Source organism: Urocitellus parryii, chromosome 5, assembly GCF_045843805.1.
Source record: "Urocitellus parryii isolate mUroPar1 chromosome 5, mUroPar1.hap1, whole genome shotgun sequence".
NCBI lineage: Eukaryota > Metazoa > Chordata > Mammalia > Rodentia > Sciuridae > Urocitellus > Urocitellus parryii.
In genome coordinates, this window is record NC_135535.1 from 103,800,565 (window position 1) to 103,816,049 (window position 15,485).

Below are 15,485 nucleotides of genomic sequence, written 5' to 3' on the forward strand. Positions count from 1 at the left end.
CAATGTTTCAAAATAATATTTAGATTACATTTGAACAATGTGAGAAGGCTTCTAATCAAACAATGTTATTGGAAAATGAAGTTAATTTTAGTTTTAGTCCAGTATAATACATGATTTAAGATTATTCAGATAATTTTTATTAAAGCCAATCATGGTCTATTGCATTATTACAAAAACAAAAGTGACAATAAATAAACAAACCAATTGTTAGTTCATAATTTTTCCTGATAATACTTGTATTCCTGTTTTTTGTATCTATTCCTATTTTTTTTACCCTTTGCACAATTATGCCATAATGCTGTTTAATTGGGCTTTATTCTTACAAATATGTGCATTGTCCATTTCCTCATACTTTGATATTTCTTGTTTTTTCTTTTGACATGAAAACTCAGCATTTTACCAAAAAATTGCCATAAAATAATTTTAATCAATTTATTCAAATTAGAATGTGAAACTCAAAATAATAGATATTTCAGTGCTGACTAAACCTTCACTTGGGACCCAGACACTGGACCAGGTTCCTAGTCCCTGGTGGCCTTGGTCTTGCTTCTGTCCCATTTCCCTGAGACCCCTCAGCTTCCAGGCAGCTAGGTTCATGTTAGCCATGTTCACTGTGAGCGGTCCCTGATCTGAGCTCGTGGCCACTTATTCTGCAATAAAAATGAAATCATATCACCTCAAGGACTGTTCTATGCTCTTTACCTGGCTCTTGAATTTAATTTGAGTTTAGTATGTTTCATACCAGACTAGTTATAAGAATTAAGAATTTTGTAAAAAGTTCATTATTGGGGCTGAGGTTGTGGCTCAGCGGTAGCGCACTTGCCTGGCACGTGTGAGGCACTGGGTTCGATTCTCAGCACCACATATAAAGAAATACATAAAATAAAGGTATAACAACAACTAAAAAAAGGTATTTTTAAAAAGGTTCATTATTAACTTCCTAGACAAGCCAAATATTGAATATTGAACCACCACAATTTTCCTCCCTTTTCTAGTTTATCCATCTGCAAAATCATGCATATTCGGCCGAAATAAGACACAAGGAAATGAAGTCTGCTTTAAAGAACTTGTATTTGTTGTTAACAACCCTTTTCTTCTTCAACAAATAATTCATATATATTTAAGATATACAGGTACTTTATGAGACCCTGAAAATATCAAAATGATTAAGACAGTTTGTCTTTAATGTGTACCAGTAGTAATTAGGCTAAAACATTGGAAAAACATAATTGCAATATGGCAAAGGGTTGCAAGAAGATAGAAAGTTTGAGGTCAGTATCAGCAATTTATCCAGAACTTGTCTTTAAATAAAAATTAAAAAGGATTGGGCATGTAGCTCAGTGGTACTGTGCCCTTGGGTTCAATCTCAGTATCATCAACAAAAAGTTTTCTTTAACCCAAAACACTGAAAATATATTCAATTATGTACATTGTTAAAAGTTAATTGAAGAGTTTCTCTATTCAGAAGAAAAATCTATCTGGTAATAATCACTATATAAAATATGTTAATTTTCCTGATACCTAAAATATGTCAAGCATATTAAAGGAATATAGTAGTTGGAGTTTTCATAAACTGGATGTAAAATGTGGCAAATTCTTCAATTATATATTTTTAGAGTTCAAATATCAAGGAAAAGAGAATCACGTAAAAAATGCAAAATATATAGCAGCAAAACTTCTAAAGCTTTGAAACCTAAGCATTTAATAGAGGGCAAAGGTATTTAAATTACCTTATGGATACAAGTTTGAGAGTCAATGGTTACTACACGTCTTAGTTTGTCCTGCCCAATAAATAAAATACCTTAGACTGATAATTTGTAACACAGATTCACTGTTCACAGTTCTCGAGGTTGAGAATTCCAAGATCAAGATGCCAGCCAACTTGGTGTCTAGTAAGGCTATTCTTCTGCTTCCAAGATGGGTCTTTCTTGGTTGCTTTTGTATGACAGAAAAGGGGAATGAGCTAGGAACATCTCTTTTTATAAGGACATTGATTCCTTTAATGAGGGCTGCTCATGATCTAATATCCTCCTAGAGGATAAATATAAATAAAATATATTAAATAAAATATAATATAAATAAAATATAAATAAAATTATATATTATATATTAAATAAAATATAATATAAATAAAATATAAATAAAATATATTAAATTTTGACTCTTTTATAATGAAATTGGTAACCTAATATTAGGAGCATTTAGACTCACTTTGTCAAATTTATTTATTTTGGGGTTTAAGAATCTACATATAAATTTTAGGGATAAACAAACATTCAGTCTAGAGTACTCCATATCAAAATCATCTAACAAACAATGTTCTCATAGAGGTTATATTATAGCAGAGAATACAAGCTTAAAATGTTATTAGCAAGTGAGTTCTCAAGAGCACAAAATGTGTTACAATGCAGAAAACATTTTATTACCAATTAATGGTACTGATTAAAAGTAGATACTTAGAAGGCTTGACTCTATTGGTTAATCAGGTATCCAAGAAAGAAGTAATATTCCAGCCCCACCCCATTCTTCCAATTACCATTAAAAATGCCTATTTGTTTTTAAAACTTCTCTAAATCATTCAGTGTATTTTAATATTGTCTGTTTTCTCCTCCTGACCTATCTTTCCTTTTTCATAGTCTTTCCCATGTTGTCCTGGATCTTATGTTTTAAAATATTCTGCTATAGTAAATATTTAGAAAATTGCTTTCTTATAAATAAGAGACTCAGTAAAGGAAATCAAACTTAGATGACTAGGGGAAAAGTTTATATTTTTAAAATGTGAATAGAAAAAGTTGTTTACAGAAACAACTTAGTTATAATGAAACCCCCAAAGCTATTTAATTGTGTTTCTTTGGCAGAATAGTTCATAGTAGTTTTTCACTATGATTATTTTTAAAATATTACTGTCAGTTGGAGGTTGATGTCTTTTTAAAATAAAAAATATAACTATAATATTTGAGGCAACCCATGTTGTCTAAGAAATACCATGATGGCTGAGTTAGTAGCATTCTGAAATTATGCAATAAAGTGTTTTATGAAATATTATGGAAGAATATATTAAATGTTTCACACATCAGATGCCTTTATCATGCTAAGTATAAATGCAGTCACATTAAAAATTATAAGGCTTTTTAAAAGACTGTGAATTATAAGAGGAAAAATTGTTTGTACCATTTTATGAAATAGTGGACTGCTACAGTCATTCATTCTAATTGTGCTTTCTAACCTGAAAAACAGCTTTATACTGAATGGCATTTAATTATAAAGCATGATTTGCACATGAATTTCAAACCCAAAGTAAATTTCATACATGTTGGACATTTTGATATATGAAATGAAAAGATCACATGATTAAGGCTAAGCATATCTTTGTGTGTACATGGGTGTGTACACTGGGGATTGAATCCAGGACATCATGCATGCTAAAAACATGCCCTACCACTGAGCTACAGCTGTGGCCCACTCTTGCTAAAAACATCTTATATATAATTTTGCTATACTTAGCCGAATTTCAAATATTCAACAAAGGATTGTATCCTTAGGGAAAATGTAAAAACCTACCCAGAAACATTTTTGCTTTCCACTGGCAGTAAAAAAATATAATTTTCACACTCAAAGAACGTAATAAGCATTTCATAACTTCTCACAGTTTAAATGCATCAGTATGCATGCAATTTAACTATTATACATGTTTAAAGTGGATACTAAGAATGCATTTTATTTATTTAAAAATGGAAAAATAATACAAAGATTAGTTATATATAGTAACAACAATTTTATGGAATTTCAGCTATATTTTCTGAGCTATGCCTGTCTTAAAATATATTAAATTTTGACTCTTTTATAATGAAATTGGTAACCTAATATTAGGAGCATTTAGACTCACTTTGTCAAATTTATTTATTTTAAATTAACAAATTATATGTATGTATCATGTAATTAATGTTATGATATAACAAAAGAAGATATTCTTAAAGAACCTTCTTTCCTTTGATATGTCCATGTTGGCTGTGTTTTGGTTGTACTTTCCTGACAGGTGTTTAAGAGCAAAAATAGACCTTGATCCTATTAAGGTCTCCTGAGATTCCTCTAAGTTCTCTCTTGGGAACTTGTGAAAAGCCTTTTGGCTTCTTTATCTTCTTGACTGGTTGTGCTGTCTGCCTGGAAGTTTCAGGGTCTTGCTGACAACACCTGGCTTCCCTTGGAAGTATCAGGGACATCTTCAACAATCCTCCTCTTTGCCTAATGTATACTGATTGACTTCCTGTTGTCGATGTCCCTGATCAGGACATCAGGTTACTCACCAGGTTTGCACAGACTTTAGAAGGGTTCTGTCATTTCCCGAATCCTGGATGACTTTAGAATGCAAGGGCCTAAAAATTGGTGGTCTTTCCTTAGTTCTTTTACTTCCATGGCTTTGATCTCCAACATTTGATTTAAAATATTGAGGTCACTTTCACCATTGTTGAAGTGCAAGTAATAGTTTTAGCTTTAATATCTGTAATTTTTACAGTTACCCCTTTCATTAATTGGGGTCAGTGTTAGTACTAAAGGTCAGCATTATAGTCTATCTATCCTGAATTGAGGGTTTGTTATCTCAAATTAATCCAGGTTATATTGTTAGTAATAGTTCTTCTGCAAAACACCAAAAGGCAATGGTAATGATATTGTATAAGGCAAGTACAAAGCAAAATTTTTACAAGCAAAACAAATCCAGTGTGCATAATAATTTTGAAAATCAGATGGAATACATAAACCATCAGTTAAATTTGCCTTGTTTTCAGATTATTGTTATTATTATTTTAGGTTATCAGTGTCTAATCTTTTAATCAGAGTAGCATGGTTTGGAAAGCCAAGTCTTTGACACATTTAATTATATTTTTTCTTAAGGTGATGATCATAATGCTATTAGGATCACAGAAATATAAACCTGGAAAATTACTAATAATTTTAGTTTGGAGGACATCTGATTTGTAGTGTGATTCTTAAGCTTTTGCATTTTAGTAGGCACCAATATATATACAGTAGGTGTTTTAATAAGTAGAAGGAATGTATTGTAAAATAATGGTGAAGCATAGTAGAGTAAATACATAAACAAGTAACAGAGTCCTTTGTTATGATTTTCAAGCATTATGTACAGGACATAATATAATGTGCTCTGCTCTTATAAGACTGTCAGGAGAGTAGGTTTTATTCCTCCATTACCAGCACAGACATGAGTAATGTGCTGCACTGTGGTGTAGCTATAATGACACTTGGCAAGAGGAGATTTTAATTTCCATTGTGGGACTGCCATCATATATGCTATCCAGCGTTGGTCAAAACATCATGTGTTGCATGCCTGTGTATACATGATAATTTATTTTTCTTTTTTAAACTTATCATTTCATGTTTCATCCTTCTCCATGTTGTTATTCTTAAAATGTCCCTAATAGTTTCACTCTATTATGTTAAGCGAATAAATCATAATTTTGAAAATAATTCCTTTTTTGCTGAAAGTTTGGAATTATTTCTTCACTTAACAACTATCAACTGAAAATATTGCACTGGACAAAGTAGGCAAACTCTCCTGGGGCTTAAATTCTAGGGGTTCTGAGAGGGACTGATAATAATCAAATGTCAGGTGATAATAAATGCCATAAAACAGGAAAAAGTATTTAGAGGACAACAGGGTTGCTGTTTTGCATAGAATGGTTAACAGAAATAAGGTGGCAATGAGTGGATTGGCTCATAATGCTTTTTATTTTTTCAAATAGTTTTGTCAACAGAGTTCCCCACAGAAAAAAACTACAGTCAAGGAATGTGAAATTATTTTTGTATCCTTAATATATATTGGTGATTACATTCCAAAGGGTTATAGCTACTATATTACCTATCACATTTAAGGTAAGATTATTAAGTATTTGTGCTATTTTATAAGCTTTGCTTATTTGAATTTCTTATTTATTTGATTAAGTATTTTTTTATTTTCTAATAGTCATACATAACAGTAGAATGCATTTTGAAACATCATACATAAATGGAGTATAACTTCTCATTTTTCTGGGTATACATGATGTAGAATTACAGCAATTGTTTAATCATATATGCATTCAGGGTACTAATGTCTGATTCATTCTACTACCTTTCTTACCCTCATAGACCCTCCCTTCCCTTCACTCCCCTCTGTATAATCCAAACTAACTCTATTCTTCCCTAGATCCCCCGCCACCTTATTGCAAATTGGCACCCACATATCAGAGAAAACATTTGGCCTTTGATTCTTGGTAATAGGTTTATTTCACTTAGCATGATATTCTCTAGCTCCATCCATTTACCAGCAAACACCATAATTTTTCTTTAAAACTAAATAACATTTCACTGTGTATATATGCCCCATTTTCTTTATCCATTCATCTGTTGAAGGGCACCTACATTGTTTCCATAGCTTAGCTATTGTGAATTGAGATATTATAAATATTGATGTGGATTAGTGCCACCCCAAAAAGGCACAGGCAGCTGAAATAAGGTTGTGTGTGTGAATTTGTGGTGATATAAATAAAACACAGACAAAAATTATCTTTACACAAGCTTCAGGACGGCTTCCCCAAGCTCTCAGCTTCAGGCTCCCCAAAAGGGAGAGCAAGAGAATTTCAGAAGAGTCTGACAAGAAAGTGGGGGGGAGCATGTCACTGTACATAATTTCCCTCACCAGGCTTTAACATCACCAGTTACCAGGACTGTAAACATAAAATTTAACTTTTAGGGTTACAGACGTCCTTCCCCTTAAGACACAGTTTAATAATTTAATGTCATCTGATCTTGCAAAATCCTTTTACTAGTATGACCTCTGTGTCAAACGTAACTTCCAAGAATAAGTAAACTGGAGGCTACAAAAGAGATTCTTAGGCAGGAATGCCTGATAACTATCAAAAGGAACTGCCAGAGTAGTTTTAGTTTAAGGCCTACAGATATTCCTAACCTACACAGGTAGGCATGGTGTTTGCTAGTATGAGTATCCAGCCCTAAGTGACATTGGCATTTTTTTTCTTTTTTTTTTTATTGGTCGTTCATAACATTACATAGTTCTTAATACATCATATTACATGGTTTGATTCAAGTGGATTATGAACTCCCGCTTTTACCCCTTATACAAATTGCTGTATCACCTCAGTTACCCTTCCATTGATTGACATATTGCCTTTCTAGTGTCTGATGTATTCTGCTGTCCGTCCTATTGTCTACTATCCCCCCTCCCCTCCCCTCCCCTCCCCTCCCCTTTTCTCTCTCTACCCCTTCTACTGTAAATCATGTCTTCCATTTGTATTCTCTTGACTTACCCCTCCTTACCTCTTATATGACATTTTGTATAACCCTGAGGATCGCCTTCCATTTCCATGCAATTTCCCTTCTCACTCCCTTTCCCTCCCACCTCTCATCCCTGTTTACTGTAAATATTCTTCTCAAGCTCTTCGTCCCTACCCTGTCCTTGTTTGCACCCCTTATATCAAAGGAGTCATTTGGTATTTGTTTTTTAAAGATTGACTAGCTTCACTTAGCATAATCTGCTCTAATGCCATCCATTTCCCTCCAAATTCTATAATTTTGTCATTTTTTAATGCAGAGTAATACTCTATAGTGTATAAATGCCACATTTTTTTATCCATTCATCTATTGAAGGGCATCTAGGCTGGTTCCACAGTCTTGCTATCGTGAATTGAGCTGCTATGAACATCGATGTAGCAGTGTCCCTGTAGCATGCTCTTGTTAGGGCTTTAGGGAATAGACCTAGAAGGGGAATAGCTGGGTCAAATGGTGGTTCCATTCCCAGCTTTCCGAGAAATCTCCATACTGCTTTCCAAATTGGCTGCACCAATTTGCAGTCCCACCAGCAATGAACAAGAGTGCCCTTTTCCCCGCATCCTCTCCAGCACTTATTGTTGTTTGACTTCCTAATGGCTGCCAGTCTTACTGGAGTGAGATGGTATCTTAGGGTAGTTTTGATTTGCATTTCTCTGGCTGCTAGCGATGGTGAGCATTTTTTCATGTACTTGTTGATTGATTGTATGTCCTCCTCTGAGAAGTGTCTGTTCAGGTCCTTGGCCCATTTATTGATTGGGTTATTTGTTATCTTATTGTCTAATTTTTTGAGTTCTTTGTATATTCGTGTTATTAGGGCTCTATCTGAAGTGTGTGGAGTAAAGATTTGTTCCCAGGATGTAGGCTCCCTATTTATCTCTCTTATTGTTTCTTTTGCTGAGAAAAAACTTTTTAGTTTGAGTAAGTCCCATTTGTTGATTCTATTTGTTAACTCTAGCGCTATGGGTGTCCTATTGAGGAATTTGGAGCCCGATCCCACAGCGTGTAGATCATAAGCAACTTTTTCTTCTATCAGCTGCCGTGTCTCTGATTTAATATCAAGCTCCTTGATCCATTTTGAGTTAACTTTTGTGCACGGCGAGAGATAGGGATTCAGATTCATTTTGGTGCAAATGGATTTCCAGTTTTCCCAGCACCATTTGTTGAAGATGCTATCCTTCCTCCATTGCATGCTTTTAGCCCCTTTATCAAAAATAAGAGAGTTGTAGTTTTGTGGATTGGTTACTGTGTCCTCTATTCTGTACCATTGGTCCACCCGCCTGTTTTGGTACCAGTACCATGCTGTTTTTGTTACTATTGCTCTGTAGTATAGTTTGAAGTCTGGTATCGCTATACCGCCTGATTCACACTTCCTGCTTAGTATTGTTTTTGCTATTCTGGGTCTTTTATTATTCCATATGAATTTCATGATTCTTTTATCAATTTCTACAAGATATGCTGTTGGGATTTTGATTGGCATTGCATTGAACTTATAGAGAACTTTTGGTAATATCGCCATTTTGATGATGTTAGTTCTGCCTATCCATGAGCAGGGTATGTTTTTCCATCTTCTAAGGTCTTCTTCTATGTCTTTCTTTAGGGTTCTGTAATTTTCATTGTATAAATCTTTCACCTCTTTTGTTAGGTTGATTCCCAAGTATTTTATTTTTTGGGGGGATATTGTGAATGGAGTAGTTGTCCTCATTTCCGTTTCAGAGGATTTGTCGCTGATATACAGGAATGCCTTTGATTTATGCGTGTTGATCTTATATCCGGCCACTTTGCTGAATTCATTTATTAGCTCTAATAGCTTCTTTGTAGACCCTTTTGGGTCTGCTAGGTATAGAATCATATCATCTGCAAATAGTGATAATTTAAGTTCTTCTTTTCCTATTTTTATGCCTTTAATTTCTTTTGACTGTCTAATTGCTCTGGCCAGTATTTCGAGGACTATGTTGAACAGAAGTGGTGAGAGAGGGCATCCCTGTCTTGTACCAGATCTTAGAGGGAATGCCTTCAATTTTTCTCCATTCAGAATGATGCTGGCCTGTGGCTTATCATAGATTGCTTTTACAATGTTGAGGTATGATCCTGTTATCCCTAATTTTTCTAGCGTTTTGAACATAAAGGGATGCTGTACTTTGTCGAATGCTTTTTCTGCATCTATTGAGATGATCATATGGTTCTTATTTTTAAGTCTATTGATGTGGTGAATAACGTTTATTGATTTCCGTATATTAAACCAGCCTTGCATCCCAGGAATGAATCCTACTTGATCATGATGTATAATTTTTTTGATATGTATTTGAATCCGATTTGCCAGAATTTTATTGAGGATTTTTGCGTCAAGGTTCATTAGAGATATTGTTCTGTAGTTTTCCTTCTTTGATGTGTCTTTGTCTGGTTTCGGAATCAGGGTGATGTTGGCCTCGTAGAATGAATTTGGAAGTTCTCCTTCTTTTTCTATTTCCTGAAATAGCTTGAAAAGTATTGGTGTTAGTTCCTCTTTAAAGGTTTTGTAAAACTCAGCTGTATACCCATCCGGTCCTGGGCTTTTCTTAGTTGGTAGTCTTTTGATGGTTTCTTCTATTTCCTCAATTGTTATTGGTCTGTTTAGGTTGTCTATATCCTCCTGGCTCAATCTGGGCAGATCATAGGACTCAAGGAATTTATCAATGCCTTCACTATCTTCTATTTTATTGGAGTATAAGGATTCAAAGTAATTTCTGATTATCTTCTGTATTTCTGAAGTGTCTGTTGTGATATTGCCTTTTTCATCCCGTATGCTAGTAATTTGGGTTCTCTCTCTTCTTCTCTTCGTTAGCATGGCTAAGGGTCTGTCAATTTTATTTATTTTTTCAAAGAACCAGCTTTTAGTTTTGTCAATTTTTTCAATTGTTTCTTTTGTTTCAATTTCATTAATTTCAGCTCTGATTTTAATTATTTCTTGCCTTCTACTTCTTTTGCTGTTGTTTTGCTCTTCTTTTTCTAGGATTTTGAGATGCAGTATGAGATCATTTATTTGTTGGTTTTTTCTTGTTTTGAGGAATGAACTCCAAGCAATGAATTTTCCTCTTAGAACTGCTTTCAATGTGTCCCATAGATTCCGATATGTTGTGTCTGTGTTTTCATTTAACTCTAGGAATTTTTTAATTTCCTCCTTGATGTCTTCTAAAACCCATTGATCACTCAGCAACCTATTGTTCATTCTCCAGGTGATGCTTGCTTTTTCCTTTCTTCTTTTATCATTGATTTTCAGTTTCATTCCATTATGATCAGATAAGATGCATGGTATTATCTCTACCCCTTTATATTGTCTAAGAGTTGCCCTGTGACATAGTATATGGTCTATTTTTGAGAAGGTTCCATGTGCTGCTGAGAAAAAAGTGTAGCTACTTGATGTTGGGTGGTATAGTCTATATATGTCAATTAAGTCTAGGTTGTTAATTGTGTTATTGAGTTCTATAGTTTCCTTATTTAACTTTTGTTTGGAAGATCTGTCCAGTGGTGAGAGAGGTGTGTTGAAGTCTCCCATGATTATTGTATGTTGGTCTATTAGACTCTTGAACTTGAGAAGAGTTTGCTTGATGAATACAGCTGCACCATTATTTGGGGCATATATATTTATGATTGTTATGTCTTGTTGGTGTATGGTTCCCTTGAGCAGTATGAAGTGTCCTTCTATATCCCTTTTGATTAGCTTTGACTTGAAATCTATTTTATTAGATATGAGTATGGACACTCCTGCTTGTTTCCGCGGTCCATATGAGTGATATGATTTTTCCCAACCTTTCACCTTCAGTCTATGTATATCTTTTCCTATCAAATGCGTCTCCTGTAGACAGCATATTGTTGGGTCTTGTTTTTTGATCCATTCTACTAGCCTGTGTCTCTTAATTGGTGAGTTTAAGCCATTAACATTTAGGGTTATTATTGAGATATGGTTTGTTCTTCTATCCATATTTGTTTATTGATGTTACTAAACCTGATTTGTTATCCTCTTTGACTACTTTCCCCCCTTTACTGTCCTACCTCCCATTGTTGGTTTTCAATGTTGTTTTCCATTTCCTCTTCCTGTAATGTTTTGCCAAGGATTTTTTGAAGAGATGGTTTTCTAGCTGCGAATTCTTTTAACTTTTGTTTATTGTGGAAGGTTTTAATTTCATCTTCTAACCTGAAGCTTAATTTCGCCGGATACACGATTCTTGGTTGGAGCCCATTGTCTTTCAGTGTTTGAAATATGTTATTCCAGGATCTTCTAGCTTTCAGAGTCTGTGTTGAGAGATCAGCTGTTATCCTGATTGGTTTACCCCTAAATGTAATCTGCTTTCTTTCTCTTGCAGCTTTTAAAATTCTCTCCTTATTCTGTATGTTGGACATTTTCATTATAATGTGTCTAGGTGTGGATCTCTTATGATTTTGCACATTCGGTGTCCTGTAGGCTTCTAGGATTTGGGATTCTGTCTCAATCTTCAATTCTGGGAAGTTTTCTCGTATTATTTCACTGAATAGACTGTTTATTCCTTTGGAATGGAGCTCTGTGCCTTCCTGTATCCCAATGACTCTTAAATTTGGTCTTTTGATATTGTCCCATAATTCTTGGATGTTCTGCTCATGGTTTCTTAGCAGACTTGCTGAGCTGTCTATGTTCTTTTCCAGTTGAAATACTTTGTCTTCATTGTCTGATGTTCTCTCTTCTAAGTGATCTACTCTGCTGGTAGTATTCTCAATTGAGTTTTTAAGTTGGTTTATTGTTTCCTGCATTTCTAGAATTTCAATTTGTTTGTTTTTTATTACCTCTATCTCCCTGTCAAATTGATCTTTTACTTCCTGGATTTGTTTGTCAATGTGATCTTTCATTGTCTGATTTTGCTGTCTCATGTCTTCCTTGAGACTCCAGATCATCTGAAGCATATATATCCTGAACTCTTTATCTGATATTCCATCTGTTGCAGCTATTACCTCTTCTAAAGTTGAGTTGACCTGCATTGCTTGTGGTCCTTTCTTTCCTTGTCTTTTCATACTGCTCGCGTTTCTTTCTGCTTGGTGCAACTGTTGTGTTTTGAAATTTACCCCCTATTTATTTATGTTGCTCTTGTATACTTGAAAAGTCTCCCTTGCAGGTGCGGGCGGTGGCTGTGCCCCTACTCCAATTGGGGTGACGTGTCTACCACGCTGGCGGCTCTCTGGGCCTGTTCAGGGAGTGGAAGGCGGCTCTGCTCTGTCCCTATTCCAATTGGGGTGTCGTGACTACAATGCTGGCAGGTCGCTGGGCCTGTTCCGGGCGTGGGCGGTGGGCTTGGCTGGCGGGATTCCACCTAATGGAAGTCCCTAACCTCCCTGCTTGCTAATTAATGGCTTCTCTGAGGCGCCACGCCTTCTATAGCTGCGGGGCAGGCCGCGCGAATCAGTTGGCCTGGATCTCCGGGGTCCTGCTGCTGGCTGTTTTGATGTTGCAAGCTGTTGGAGAGTGGTGGTGTATTCTTCAGCTTTCCCGGATGGTGGCCGCTGACTGCCTGGATGGAGTGTCCGCTGTTTTGATGTTGCACTCTGAAGGAGAGTGGCGGTGTATCCTTCAGCTTTCCCGGATGGTGGCCGCTGACTGCCTGGATGGAGTGTCCGCTGTTTTGATGTTGCACTCTGAAGGAGAGTGGCGGTGTATCCTTCAGCTTTCCCGGATGGTGGCCGCTGACTGCCTCGGTGGAGTGTCCGCTGTGGGGGATGGGACTGTACGGCTTCCTTCCCCTTCTGAGATCCCGTGCTCGGCCCAAGGGTCCGTGTGGGCTTGGCTGGTGGGATTCCACCTAATGGCCTTCCCTAACCTCCCTGCTTGCCAATTAATGGCTTCACTGAGGCGCCACGCCTTCTGTAGCCGCAGGGCAGGCCACGCGAATCAGTTGGCCTGGATCTCCGGGGCCCTGCTGCAGGCTGCTGGGATCCCTGGCACTCTATCACTTTGATTTTTTCTGCTTGCCCCTCCCCCAGCGCTGGCTAGCCAGGTTTCCTTTTGGCTGCTACTGGGAGGAGGGGTTGGAGGTCAGGTGACTCTGGTTTCCCCCTAGTCTGTATGGAGGCTCAGCTTGATACTCCCTCTCCCGGCAAGCCTAGGAGAGATTTTATGCGAATTCCCGCTGTCTGGGGGGTGAGCTGAATGACACCGACCTGTTTTGATGTCGCACTCTGAAGGAGAGTGGCGGTGTATCCTTCAGCTTTCCCGGATGGTGGCCGCTGACGGCCTCGGCGGAGTGTCCGCTGTGGGGGATGGGACTGTACCGCTTCCTTCCCCTTCTGAGAACCCGTGCTCGGCCCAAGGGTCCATGTGGGCTTGGCTGGTGGGATTCCACCTAATGCGACATTGGCATTTTAATAGGAATTTCATTAAATCCGTGTAACACTTTTGGTAGTATTACCAATGTTAATTCTGCCTATCCAAGAGCATGCAAGATCTTTCCATTGTCTAAGTTTTCCTTCAATTTCATTATTTAGTGTTCTTTAGTTTACATTGTAGAGGTCTTTCACCTTTTTTGTTAGATTGATTCCCAATATTTTTTGAGGCTATTGTGAATGGGTTAGTTTTCCTAATTTCTCTTTCAGTGGATTCATAACTGATGTATAAGAATGTGTCTTATTTATGGTGTTGATTTTATGTAATGCTATATTGATGAATTCATTTATTAGTTCTAGAAGTTTTCTGGTGGAATTTTTTGGATCTTCTAATTATAGAATCTTGTCCTTGGGAAATAGTGACTGAGTTCTTCTTTTCCTATTTGTATCCCAGTGACTGAGTTCTTCTTTTCCTATTTGTATCCCTTTAATTTCTTTCTCCTGTCTAATTGCTCTCGCTAGAGATTTAAGGATAATGTTGTATAAAAGTGGTTAAAGAAGGCATCCTTTTCTTGTTCCAATTGATAGAGGGAATGATTTTATTTTTCTCCATTGATAATAATGTTGGCAAGGTGCTAAGCAACCCAGTGAGACCCTGTCTCTAAATAAAATACAAATTGGGGCTAGGGATATGGCTCAGTGGCCCCGAATTCCAACAAAGAAAGAAAGAAAGAAAGAAAGAAAGAAAGAAAGAAAGAAGAAAAGAAAGAAGAAAGGAAGAAAAGCAAAAATCATCCAGTATTAGTGTGTCATTGTATATTTTATTCTTGAAACTGAGAATGGTTTCTTTAATGTACATAGATGCTTCATTGGAGCATAAATATTTACAATTGTTATTTTTTGTTGTTATATGATTTTGTTAAGCAGTATAAAATATTCTTATTTTTCCCTTATGTTATACTTAGAATTTAGGTCCATTTTAACTTATCTGAGGGTAGAAACCCTTGATTATTTACGTAACCCAGGTGAATGATATGTTATTTTTCCATCCTTTCACCTTGAGTATGTGGAAGTCTTTGCCTATGAGGTGTGCCCATTCAAGACAGCATATTATTGGATCTTGTTTTTAACCCAATCTGCCCATCTATGTCTTCTGATTTATGAGTTTAGGCTATAAACATTCAAGGATATTATTGAGGTCTGATTTTTATTCTTGGTTATTTTGGTTTATTTCTCATTTTTAATTTGAATTAGTTTATCCTTTGGTTGACTGTTCATCTAATGTAGTTTTTTCCTTTACTGATTTTTACTTTTTTTTCATCTCATTTTTATTGAATATTTTGTTGAGAAGGTTCTGTAGTGCATCCTTTCTAGTTGTTTAACTTTTATTTATCATGGAAGATTTTTACTTCAATTTTAAATCTTAAGTTTAATTTTGCTGGATGTACAATTCTAGGTTGGCATCCATTTTCTTTCAGAGCTTGGTATATATTGTTCCAGAACCTCCTAGTCTTGAGGGTCTGAGTTGAGGAAATCAGCTGAGATCCAAATAGTTTTCCACCTATACATAATATGATATTTTTCTCACACTTTTAAAATGCTATTCTTATTCTGTATGTAAAGCATTTTCATTATAATGTGCCTTGGTGTATGTCTGTTTTATTTTGTACATTTGGGGTTCTATAGGTCTCTTGTATTTGATTTTCCATTCCATCTTTAGGTTTGAGAAGTTTTCTGATATTATTTCATTGCAAAGATTGTGCATTCCTTTGGTATGTATATCTGTGCCTTCATCTATCCTGATAAATCTTAAACTTGGTCTT

At 36.0% G+C, this 15,485-nt stretch overlaps 1 pseudogene; it reads left to right on the plus strand.

The window, feature by feature from the left end:
- Nucleotides 1–15,485, plus strand: part of LOC113177481 (antigen WC1.1-like) — a 210,489-nt pseudogene that overhangs the window by 41,916 nt on the left and 153,088 nt on the right.